Consider the following 13,626-nt stretch of genomic DNA (forward strand, 5'->3'; position numbering starts at 1 on the left):
AACACCCGTATGCAAATCGGGAGCTTCCCAGGAAGCCAAGGGAAAATGTGCCGAGCAGGATTTTTGCGGCTCTTGATCGCAAACGTTTTAGATAGAACACCGTATGCAAAGTGAGAGCAGGATTTGTGCATCTCTTCAACGCAAACGGTTCTTTTGGATGACCCGTGTGCAACCACTTACAAACAATTTGGTAAGATTTGCATCTGTCATATTGGGTATGTTGCCATTTGTCAAACCGGAAAGATTGACATTTGTTGATCTAGTAACTTTGCCATTTGTCAACCTTGTAACACTGCGATTTGTCAAAATATGAAGCTCAAAATCACTAGCAGTATCTAATTTTTGCAACTAAAATTCAGTAATTAAGCATAGATTTCATTCATAGATTAAGCAGTCGTTCTTAATTTATACAAACAGTTCAAATCGACAGCTGAACCGACCAAACTTTTCCCCAATTGTTGACAACCACGTACTGAAATAGCTAGTTCAACTATATATACTAGCTAATTTTAAGTACGTTGTACAGTTCCACCACATCTATAGTCAGATGAACTGAACAAAATAGCCCCTAAATACTACTACTACGGAGGGGCTTTGTACTACTTCTGGCTGCCTCTCCTCTGCCGAGCGCGCTCAGTAAGCGGCAGAGGAGGAGGAGCCTACCGACGAGCTGGACAACTGCAATACGGTGCCTGCCGCTGCTGCAGCTTCAGCGAGGCTCACCTCGAACGCCCTTTGCTTCTCCAGACGACCCCTCTCGAAGTGGTGGTTCTCCTCGTAGATCTCCTAATTCCTCGCCTCTGAGGCGGCGTGTGCTGCGGCCACGGCGGCGATAAGGCTCTTTGCGTGCTCGACGAGGCGCTCCTCCTCCTCCCGCAGGAACTCGGTGTAGCGCACAAGGTTGCTAACGCACGTGCGAGCATCCACCTCCGCCTCCCGCCTTCGAGCGGCGGTGGCGGAGCGGGTGATGACCCCGGCGGTCAACGGTGGGCTGGCGGCCACAGCGGCCGACGATGGGGTGGCGGCCACGACCACCACCTCCCGCCTTAGGGCCGCGGTGGGGTGGCGGCCACAACGGCCACCTCCCACCTTTGGGTTGCAGCGGCGGAGCGGGAGATGGCCCTGGCATTTGACGGTGGTGTGGTGGCAACGACGGCCGGCAACAACTGCCAACGGGTAGTGGCGGCTGAGTGTGTGGTGGGTGTTCCGCGCACACCCAACAGGGACGCCACACGCACTACCCTAGGCCGGGGACTGCGCCGCCACCGCGGTGTAGCCTCCCAGCTGGAGTTGTCCTCTGATGACGGCAGAGTGGCTGAGCGACGACGACGGATCGGTGCCATTGGCGATTGTGGGAGAAGTAGACGAGATAAGCTATAGGGAGGGAGGAGAAAATGCGACGCAGGACTCTCCGACCGTGAGGGTTTATATAGCAGGCCGGTAAGCATTGGGATTTTGGGGGATTTCACCGAGTCGGGCGGGAAGCTTGCGCGGGAACCTGCGATGTTGCGCGGGAACAGGCTCACCGACGATTCATTGGCGCCACCGTTTGGCCAAAAGAACGCCCCCACGCGCTGCGCAAGCTTGCGCTGTAAGCCGTCTGCGGCAGCGGGGTGACAAGACGTGCGAGAGGAGGACGAAAGGCCACGTACACATAAGGTTAATAAAAAAAACATCTGCGATTTAATTACCTACTATACCCCCGTCCTGGTTTATAAGTATGATTTAACTAATAAAATACGAATTGATGTCACCAAAGATTATATAGTTGGATTTGTATTTGAACATAGTTTCCAATTATATAATTTTTATAACATGCATTAACATTTTGTTTGTTAAATTTGAGGGCAAAGTATGGCACGGAATATAAATGGGACTATAGACTAGAAGGAGGTAGTAGCACACGGCCGCTCTCTACGCAGCGACACAACCGTCGTCCGGCTTGTAGGCGACCATTTCCTACGTGTTCAACTGCTCTATGTGTGTGGTTGGTTGCGGTTCAGGCGGCCGCGGTGCGCGCTCTGCTCTCGCGTCCCTCCGGGTGCTTTGCCCTCGTCCCTCCACGCGTGCAGCCAGTGTTTGGGGCCGGCGCACGATCACACACATTCGTGTGCATGCGGTTGCGCCGGGCGCGGCGCAACTATGCAGTTACCCGCTGCAAAAACGCCATGCGGACGCGTAGAGAATCCAGGCCGCCTGGCCCCCATTTATACCTACGGCCATTTACCGTCATCTCTCGCGTCACACGACACAATAAGCACACCCACGACGACACATACAGAGAGGACATCCAGCGGTTCCAATGGTGATCCCCGTGGCTCCAATGGCGCTCCCAGCGGCCGACGACGACAACGGCGGGCAGTTCACCACGCATCACGTAGTGGACACCCACGTGGGGGGAAGGCCCTCTCGGTGGTGTACACAAACAATCCGGCCTCAGTGGAGAGCTCCATCCAAACTATGGAGCAGTTCCTTGCCGAGGACAAGTACCAAGTGGTCAGCTTCGACCTCGAGTACACCATCGGTCGTGCCGGGCATGATCAGAAGGTTGTCGTCGCCTAGTTGTGCGTGCGACATGACGTCCTCGTCTACCACTACCACCTTGCCACAAGGCCTTGCGAGCGTTTCTCCAGGTTTATTAACAGCTCCGACTATAGTTTCGCTATGGTGGACATCACCAACGATCTAAAAGCGCCCAAGGTTTCGGGCTTGAAATGCCCAAATCTTGTCAACATCCAGCATCACTACAAGGTCTGGGGCAGCGACAAAAACAAACTGAACTCCCTGGTTGACCACGCCTTGGCCATCATCGACCCCTACTACATGAAGATGAAGAATGAGAGCAAGAAGGACAAGAACGCCTGGCACAGTGTGTGGCATGAGAGACTGGATGAACAACATGTCAAGTACGCGGCCAAGGACGCGTACACAAGCTACGAGATGTACAAGCGGATCGTTGACATGAGGAAGTGTCTTCTTCCTGCCCCAGACGAGGGATCGAGCCACAGAGCAGTGGCGGGAGCGTCACAAGAAGTAGATGACTAGACGATCGTTTCTCCTACTTTAGAATGCATGTAATTGTTTATTAAGGTGTGTGCGAATGATCTGTATAGTCACCTATATAATTGGACGTTTATTTCAGTTATATATATACATGTTATTCTTCTATAGACAGAACAAATCACACGGCTTATTAGCAGCAATCGTCTCTGTTATTATTGGTCTTCGCACACATTTCTGATTACGTACCTGTTTGCCGCGTATCACACACATCTTGTTCAGTCGAACCGTTTCCATTGTATTGCCTAATCACACACAGTTCATCCTAGTGAACCGTATGTTGTATATCGCACACACCTTCATCTGGCTGCCCGTTTCTTTTGTTCGTCCTCACCGCACACAGTTAATTGAACTGAACTGTATGTCCTGCATCGCACACGTAACTAAAATCTGAACCGTGTTTGATGCATCCGTCATTGCAAACGTTTTGCACCTTTTTGACGGTTATTTTACACCACCGTTTGTGATTATGGCATCGCACACAGTTTCGTCGAAGGGTCACTGATCGTAGTGCTGCATTTGGGCCATCCTGCAGTTGTGCAAGCTTGAGCATTGTATTGCAACATCTTCATCTCTTCCATGCACGCTTCACAATCCGGTTCTTTTCCATCCTCTAAGAAATCACCTTGCAAGCCAATACATATAATAGCCCGAACGGTGGGCTTAGGACCAAGAATATGCATTTTCATCTTATGCTTCCAACTAGCAAAATTAGTACCATCAAAGTAAGGACCTCTACGGTGGTAATTTCCCTCGCTAGACGCCATACTCTCCTAGGTTGTGAAACCAAGGCTATGATCACCAAAGCTATGGAAATCAAGGCAAATGGAGACTAAAGCTCTAATACCACTTGTAAGATCGAAAGTATGTCTAGAGGGGGTGATTAGACTACTTGACCAAATAAAAATCTAACCTTTTCCCAATTTTAGTTGTGGGAAGATTTTAGCAATTAGCACAAGTCAAGCAATCAACCTACACATGCAATTCTAAGAGTGTAGCAGCGGAAAGTAAAACATTGCATATGAAGGTAAAGGGAAGGGTTTGGATTGTGCAAACGCAATGGAGACACGGAGATTTTTGGCATGGTTCCGATAGGTGGTGCTATCGTACGTCCACGTTGATGGAGACTTCAACCCACGAAGGGTAACGGTTACGCGAGTCCACAAAGGACTCCACTCACGAAGGGTCCACGAAGAAGAAACCTTGTCTATCCCACCATGGCCATCGCCACGAAGGACTTGCCTCACTCGGGTAGATCTTCACGAAGTAGGCGATCTCCTTGCGCTTACAAACTTCTTGGTTCAACTCCACAATCTTGACGGAGGCTCCCAAGCGACACCTAACCAATCTAGGAGACACCACTCTCCAAAAGGTAATAGATGGTGTGTTGACGATAAACTCCTTGCTCTTGTGTTTCAAATGATAGTCTCCCTAACACTCAACTCTCTCTCACAGATTTGGATATGGTGGATAGAAGATTTGAGTGGAAAGCAACTTGGGGAAGGCTAGAAATCAAGATTCTTGTGGTAGGATTGGTATATCTTGATCTCAACACATGAGTAGGTGGTTCTCTCTCAGAAAATGTATGCTGGAAGTGTAGGCACGTTCCGATGGATCTCTCACATATGGAGAAGGGGGTGGAGGGGTATATATAGCCTCCACACAAAATCCAACCGTTACGCACATTTGACCCAACTCGGTCAAACCGAATAGAAGAACTCAGTGAGACCGATTTAGTTCAAAATTTGAACGTTAGGAATCTCCTGGGACCGACTGGAAACAACTCGGTGGGACCGATGTGCTAGGGCTTAGGGAAAACATCAACTCGGTGGCATCGATTACATCAACTCATTGACCGAAGTGAAGCAATAAGGCAACAGAGAGAATGTCAAGCCAACTCGGTGAGACCGATTGCATAACTCGGTGAGACCGAAATAAATGCAACAAGTCATAGAGCGTTGGAAAGGCCATATCGGTGAGACCGAGATCCATATCGGTGTGACCGAACTGTTAGGGTTTCTAGTAGTGGCTATGTCATATGAACTTGGTGGCTCCGGGTAGAATGAATTAGTGGGGCCGAGTTGGAGTTTAGGGTTTTGACATATTTGGAATGAGAAAGTGGTTGAGGGATTTGGAGCAGTATCAGTAAGCATTTAAGTAAGAAAGCCATTAAGCAACACCTCATCCCCTTTTAATAGTATTGGTTTTCCTATGGACTCAATGTGATCTTGGATCACTAAAATAGAAATGAAGAGTCTTGAGCTTTTGCCAATATGTGTCCTTAGCATTTTGAGGTGTCCACATCTCTAGTCCATGCCATGCCATTCATTGAACTTTCTGAAATATTAAACTTGAATGGATATTAGTTCAATCAGCTATATGTTGTTATGAATTACCAAAACCACCCGGGGATTGGTTGCACTTTCAGTACATGGGCCGAAAGTGACAATAGGCTAGAATTATATTTGACGGCCCACATGATGCTACTGGGCTAAAATCGGAAAGGCCATAACGGGCCATGAGTTACCGGGCCGTAAATGGGCTATTTGCTAACAGGTCGCTAATAGGCTTTCCATGGACCAACCCGCTAAATTTTGACCAAGTCAACGGGCTAGCCTTTTTAACCTATATGGGCCACTGTTGGGTCGTGACATGTGTTGATGTATCATAGGCGTGTAATGTCCATTGGATGCATGACATATGTCCCAACATGGAGTTGACACAAGTGATGGTGTCCTGGATACGGGGGTACTAACCTAGCCGGCCCGTAGTCCTCGGATGGGCTGATGGGCCCTCGTTCTTCAAGCTAGAGTCCAGAAGCTGTGACCCTAGGCGTGATCAAGACTGCCTCTGCCGAAGACTTGACGTATACTTCAAGACATCTCCTGTCGCCCCCATGCGAGCGCCTGGATACTGACCATGTAACCCTAGATGCCCTACCTGGTGTGTATATAAGCCAGAGGATTTAGCCCGTAGGGGGACCGAATCACAATTGCATTCGCCTAGCCCTTGAGGTAGAACACAACTTACGATCTCGGGGTAGATCAAATATGTACTTGATACATCTCCATCAATATAAACAAGAGCAGGATGTAGGGTTTTACCTCCGTCGAGAGGGCTTGAACCTGGGTAAACATCGTCTCCCTTGTTCTTGTTACCACCGATCCGAGATCCACAGCTTGGGACCCCCTACCGAGATCTGGCGAATTTCACATCGACACTAGTGCTTTCATTGAGAGCTCCACTGTCAGGATCAACGAAGGATCGATGGGTTCGTTGGTTAACGACTCCAACCTCCAAGGCATGATCTTCATGCTCGAAAACCCCATCGTGGAATCACACTTTCACGAGCAAGAGGCGATCCACGACCCCTTTTCTGCCCCAGTCGAACTCCTCGTAGAGGGCTAAGGGCCAAGGTACTTCCTAGAAAGTGACTCTGACGGTAGGCGGCCAAAAACAGTCTACGATTCAGATCTTCAAATCAGCTCGGCTGATCCGACGGCTGCGCGCCCCCACGAGCTAAAAACTTCAGGGCGTCAAGCCCACGGTCCGTAAAGATCGAAATCACTCTCCCACCTTCCTACCACATCAAATATCGTCATGATAATTCAGGCCCTCCCGATGTCTGGGACCTAGCCTACGTGCAGCAACTACCTGACGAATCGATCAGGCAATTCTGGGACAGGTTTTTGTGTGTCATAGATGACATACCAGACTACCAGGACTCTGATATAATAGCAGCTTTTCAGCACGGGTGCAAGCATACAGGTGTTTCCAACGCCCTCACCCACCACTGCGTTCAAACACTTACGAAGCTATCCGATCTAGTGTCAAAATTCTGCAATATCGAAGATGCCCGGCTGGCATGGAAAAGACGGATTCGATCTGCGACAACAAATTGAAGCGCAATAGGCTTGCACCTCGGCATGACCCCGCGCACGTCATACATCAGTTGATCGACCTAGGAAAAAAAGAAAATCACCGGTCGATCTGGGCCAACCCTCGATAGCTTCTTGGATAATACATGCCCGATACACCCCGTCTTGCTAAATTCCTGCCCCGCTCACAGCCTCCGCGACTACTGGGTGGTGAGGCAAGTGGCTAAAGGAGGCCTAGCCCTCCTCACTGGCAGGCTACGGCATGCAGAAGAATCCTCGGGTGATGACGAGGTCTTGATGATTTATGAGACCTTCACATCTAATAACCAACGAAAGCAGGCCCTGCGGGAAGTTATTCTATTAGGCAAGTGCCAGCTCAGGGCGCGTGGATACATGCGCCGATTACCTTCGATCATAAAGATCAGCCGATGTCTACCCCGAATAGGTGCCCCGCTGCGTTGGTACTCGACCCAATCATGGGTAATTGTCGCCTTCGGAAAGTACTCATGGACGGAGGTAACAGCCTAAACCTAATATACAAAGATACTCTGGAAAAGCTGCAAATCGATAAATCGCGCATCGAACAGAGCCAAACCACCTTTAAAGGTATAGTACCGGGACGAGAGGCACGTTGCAGGAGAAAAATCACCTTGGATGTGGTCTTCAGAACACCAAGTAACTACCAATCCGAAGAGGTAATGTTCCATATTGCCCCTTTCAAGAGCGGATATCATGCCCTACTCAGGCGGGACGCCTTTTCAAGGTTCCAAGAAGTCCCACATTACGGCTACATGAAGCTCAAAATTCCAGGCCCTAACGGGATAATCACCATCTCCAGCAACCCTGATAGAGCACTCAAGGCCGGGAACAAAACGGCGTCACTCGCCCTGGAATCTCTATCCTAAGCCCTCGCGGCCAAGGAACTTACGTCACTGCGAGCCAAAGTCGATCGGGACGATGTCATCCTCGACAAACGGCCGAAGTCGACCTCGTTCAAGACGACCGGTGACATAGTCAAATTTCAAGTACACCCCACGGACCGAAATAAAATGCTGCCAATCGAGGCAAATCTCGAGCTAGAGATTGACGAGGCCCTACACAATTTCCTCAGGGAAAATTGGGATATATGGGCCTGGCATCCTTCTGGTATGCCAGGAATACCCCGCAGGGTCGCCGAGCACAGCTTGAATATCTTAAAGGGCTATAAACCTGTCAAGCAACCACTTCGGCGCTTCTCCGAACCCAAGCGTCAATCAATGGGCAAGGAACTGACCAAACTCCTTGAGGTCGGATTCATAGGAGACATCAAAACCCCAACTAGCTCGCCAATCTGGTCATGGTACCAAAGAAGGACAGGTCCTGGCGCCTGTGCATCGATTCCAAAGATGTCAATAAGGCTTGCCCCAGCCGGACATGATTCACTGTGCTTTCTAGATGCCCTAGCCGGACATGATTTGCTGTGCTTTCTAGATGCCACAGCCGGACATGATTCACTGTGCTTTCTAGATGCCTACTCATGATACAATCAAATAAAGATGAAAGACTCCGACAAGGCTGCAACAGCGTTTATCATGCCCTACAGGCCGTTTGGCTTCAACACAATGCCCTTTGGGCTGAAGAGCGCCGGTGCTACATACCAGCGCATGATTCAATCATGCCTGACAAAACACATCGGAAAAACCGTCGAGGCCTACATAGACGATGTGGTTGTCAAAACCAAACACGTCGGAGAACTGGTCGGCAACCTCCGCGATACAATTGCCAGCTTGCGATAATACCAAATTGAACTCAACCCGGCGAAATGTTTCTTTGGAGTGCCAGCGGGCAAGCTTCTCGGCTTCATAGTATATAGCCGAGGAATCGAGGCCAATCCGACAAAAAACGAGCCTTGAACCGATTAGAGGTACCAACCGAGCACAAGCATGTTCAAAAACTAGCTGGTTGCATGGCGGCATTACGCCGCTTCATCTCAAGACTCGGGGAAAAAGCTTTACCTCTGTATATGTTGCTAAAACAAAAAAAGACTTTCAAATGGACCAAAGAGGTGGCGGCGGACTTAGAAGACATTAAATCCCTCATTGCTACAAATCCCATCTTGGCAGCACCAGGCATGTGTGAGCCGATGATATTGTACATCTCGTCCATGAACCAGGTGGTCAGCGCAGTACTCATGGTCAAACGAGATATGGAAGGCCACAAGTTCCGAGTCCAAAAGTTCATTTATTACGTCTCTGAGGTCTTAACCCTGTGCAAGACACCCTACCCTCACTATCAAAAGATAGCTTATGCCGTCTTTCTAGCGTCGCAAATACTTTGGTACTACTTCCAAGAGTGCTCGGTGACCGTGGCTTCCGACATCCCCTTAAGAGACATAATTAATAACCGGGATGCGACGGGGCGTATAGCCAAGTGGGCCATAGAGCTCCTACCTTTCGAAATAACATATCGACCACACCGAGCTATTAAATCTCAGGTGCTGGTAGACTTCGTAGCCGAATGGACAGAGGCCGAACTCCCTAGAGACTACAACACATACTCACATTGGACCATGTTTTTTATGGTTCAAAAATGCTTGCGGGGCTAGGGGATGGAGTGGTGCTTACATCGCCAACTGGCGATAGCATTCGATACGTGCTACAAATCATGTACAGGGACTCCAACAATGCCAAATGGAGTACAGAGTACATATTGATCTACCATGAGATCATTGTCTCCTTTCCACGAGCCCTATCCTTTGGTTTATATAGGTACCGGGGGTCTAGGGTTGCAATTAGTCGGCTGCGTACAAGGTAAGCGTGTTGTAGACATCCTCTAAGTCTTGGAGTACGCACCAAGTCTTCGGGAGTAATCCTTCTACACGCCATGGGCTGCCTTGGCATGTCCTGCTAGTGAACCGACATGGGGGTACACAGCCCGGCTCACCTGTTCGAAAGACGACGTGGTGAGTGACCCCCGATCTGGGACACCCTCAGATAGATAGATAGATAGATAGATAGATAGATAGAGAGAGATGGATTAGCCACCGATAGTTAGGGCCCATATGTCAAGTTACATATTTGGGATAGGCTTTTTTGGTGATTCGCAAAAATATTACACATGAAAACCCTAATAAATTTATTGGGAGAGCACATATAACCATTTACAGGAAGAGTTTTTTCACTGGTGATTTGTACTCTTGTGAGTGCATCGGGATCAGGGGATACAACATTCTGGTCCTTGCCACTACCAGCTCCCACTCTTCACATTTTTTCAAACACACTTTTCAGCTGTTCCAACTATGCAAACCAGATGATCCTTGTCATGTAGATCTTAGCTATCTTGGTATCAATATAAGTTGTGATTGTCATAATAATGTGAGCAACCTTTATCAATAGATCAACAACTACGTACCGAAATAGAACCGTACTGTCACCAAGTAGTTGTAATTAGGTAAGGAAGTCCATTTCAATCTTATCCCTCTTACAGTTGAGTGTTAGTAACCATTGTAGTTGTCCAGCGGGGCGTTGATGTTCCACCTTGAGTCATTTCCTCTCTGGCCTACATCACATACCATCAGTAGCGATTCTACTAGGAGGGCTTTAACATGGTTAAGCCTACCCTTCAGAAATGTTATTACTGCTTGTTCAACTACATATATCACTTGAAAATTATATTGAGATGCTTTTTTACATGCAATATTTTCAATGCACTTTCGAATTAGGCCCAATAACTTGATGCTTTGAGCCTGTCCTCCATTGTTATGCTAGATTCTCCACGATGACGTATCATGTGATTTCCATTTCATAGCAGGCCGCCGATTTTCTCTTTCAGATCAAGGTAAACCTTGCTTTTACCAGAGTATGAATACGAGGAATCATGGGATTTTGGGAGAATTAACTTCTTAATCAACAGGTCTTGAGGTACACAAATATGCTCATTGTACCATATGATTGTGTGGTCATGATCAAAAACTCTAGGGCTCTTCCTTCGGCATATTCTGCTTGCTCCTTTCAGAATAACCGTGTTGCTTCCGAGCTTCCATGATTTATCAAGCAGGGATCACTACACGTCCACTGTTGCTAAGAATCCTTCTGGCTCTACTTCCAAACTGAAGTGCATGACATGTTCGCACAACTCTGAGGGTGCAGCTCTAGTGTTGTACTACCTCTATATCAAAATATAAGCAGTTCAATTGGTATGGAGGGAGTAGTTAAAGTGACTCTTGCAATTTTGGACATCGACAATTACATTGGCCTTGCCCAAGGATATAGGACACTTGGTCGTAATCAGCGATAAGCTCTAGCTATCTTCGTTGGCGAAGGTTCAACTCATTCTGAGTGAATACATACTTGATGATACTCTTGTCCTCCATGACTATGTTGCCCAACGAAGGTTCAACTCATTTTAATTGAATATATACTTGAAACTTCCTATGACACACAAGCAGCTGTTGCCCAACGAAGGTTCAGCTCATTTTGATTGTACGTCTCCAGGCAGGCCGAGACCACCCGCAGAGTGAGACGATACGAGCAGGAGTACCTGCTGCTTGCGTGTTGTTTCCTAAAGAGAACAGCTGCTGCTGCTGATCTTGACCTGAAAAGGCTCATTTCTCAGCTACTACAACTTGGGTCTAGGTGGGTCCGGGCTATGGCCGAGTCCAGTCCATTCGTACATGAGCCACATGCCTTCACGTGGGCTAATCGGATGTCCTCCTTCACGTGGGCTTAAAGTGGGTGGTGCGCGCTGTGGCTGCGAGGGGTACGAAATAGATAGTTCACACTGTGTTCACCTACCATGCAACCCTCTCACTTATAGTTGTCTTCCATGGTTATTATGCTGTGCACCTTTTATTTAGAAAAGAGGCTTCTCAACAGATACTTGATTTTTCCCACACGCACACAAAAAAAGTAATCCTTGATTTAGGCACTATGTGATGTCATGATCTGTTTATTTGCGCTTCAACAAACTTAAATATTTTTACCAAGTTGCTTATATCATGTTATCGTTCTTAATTGGTGAATTTACTCATTGTCAAGGCCTACTAGTATCCAAGGCAGGAAATGGGAGGAACTCCTCCTTGTTTCTGTACTCGGGACAACAAGTAGGGGAAAGTATTCAGTGCACCCAGCCATTTGGTGCTGGTGCACCCGGTTTTAAACAAGCATATTAAGGAATATTGGAAAATGAATTTTTTTGAAACAAAATATGGTTTTTTTAACACAACGCAGACGCGGACGCTTATAAATATGCATATACACTCACTCCTCTAAACGCATGCACGTGCACCTTACCTCTATGAACACCCTCAAGGGAATAAGCCAGCAAATCATCTTGAGATTGACAAAGTCGTCATAGACGCCTTCATAGTTGATGGGAACGCCTCCTCCCACTAAACGCACATCGCCGGAAAGTCTGAAATAAATCCAGAAAAATGCGAGCACTAGTGTCAAGTTTAGGATTTGAACCCTGGTGGGCTGAGGATACCAATGTCCTCCTAACCATCCCAACAGAGGTCGGTCGCTGAAACAAATTATGTTGTAATAGTAACAATAATCTATCATACTATAATTTTCAAATGCGATTTGAAGCACAGTATGAGGAACAAAAAATGAGAAATTCATTGATGGTAAAGAAACCATGCATTAGTTATTATTCACATCGTGATTTATCTTTATTGAAGTATTTGAATTTGGGTCTACAATTTTATACAATAATACATATGTACTAGGAGGGTTTGGCGCGCTTTGCTGCGCCGTTGATGTTGTTAGGTTTCCTCAAAAAATAATCACTCTATTTCAAAATATAAGGTGTGTTGCTTTTTTGAAAAGTCAAACCTTTTAAGTTTGATCAAATTTGTAGAGAAATATATCAAAATCCGTAGTATCAAATTGGTATTTTTAAAATCATCATGAAATGAATTTTCATACTTTTTTGTTTCACATTGTGGATGTCGATATTTTTGCTCTAAACTTGGTCAAAGTTAAAGATATTTGACTTTATATAAAAGTAATACCCCTTATAATTTGGAATATTGGAAAATTTTGGCCCCATCCAAATCATAAACGAAATCCAAAATTAAATATCTCAATTGAGTGAAAGAGCTTTAAAATTAGGGAACATAGTGAATTAAAAGAATTGAATGGAAGAGCCTGAAAAAGTGTTGACCCGGTCAAAATCGATTGACCCAATTCTAAATTGAATACCTTAATTAATTATGAGGCCTTAAAAATTAGGAAGTATGTCGTATAGTAGAAAAGAATTGAATAAGAGAGCTTTGAAAAATTGTTGGCCCGGTCAAAATCAGGTGACTCAATTCTAATTGGAGACCTCAATTGAATGTGGACTCTTTAAAACTAGGGAGCTTGGTGTTATAGAGGATTGTACTTATATCCTTGGGAAATCTTGTATTTTTTTAATACTTCTAAAACATGTTATGATGGTTAGGTGCACTACTTGAGCGTGAATGCTATGTCTTGCTTATAACGAGGCTACCATCTCTCTCGTTGAATCTTTCCTCCACAACACGCGTGTATGGGCCGGCCCAATAGGTTGTTAACCGTTTCGTTTGTTCGTCCGCACTTCGTTGATGTGTTCATTCAGATTTTTTTTTGTTCTTTGTTCTTTTTTCTTTTGTTTTTGTTTGTTGTTCTTATTTCTTCTCGGGTTTCCTTTTTTTCATCGTTATACTTTGTTTTTCATTCATTTTTCT

Source organism: Triticum aestivum, chromosome 3D (genome assembly GCF_018294505.1).
Source record: "Triticum aestivum cultivar Chinese Spring chromosome 3D, IWGSC CS RefSeq v2.1, whole genome shotgun sequence".
NCBI lineage: Eukaryota > Viridiplantae > Streptophyta > Magnoliopsida > Poales > Poaceae > Triticum > Triticum aestivum.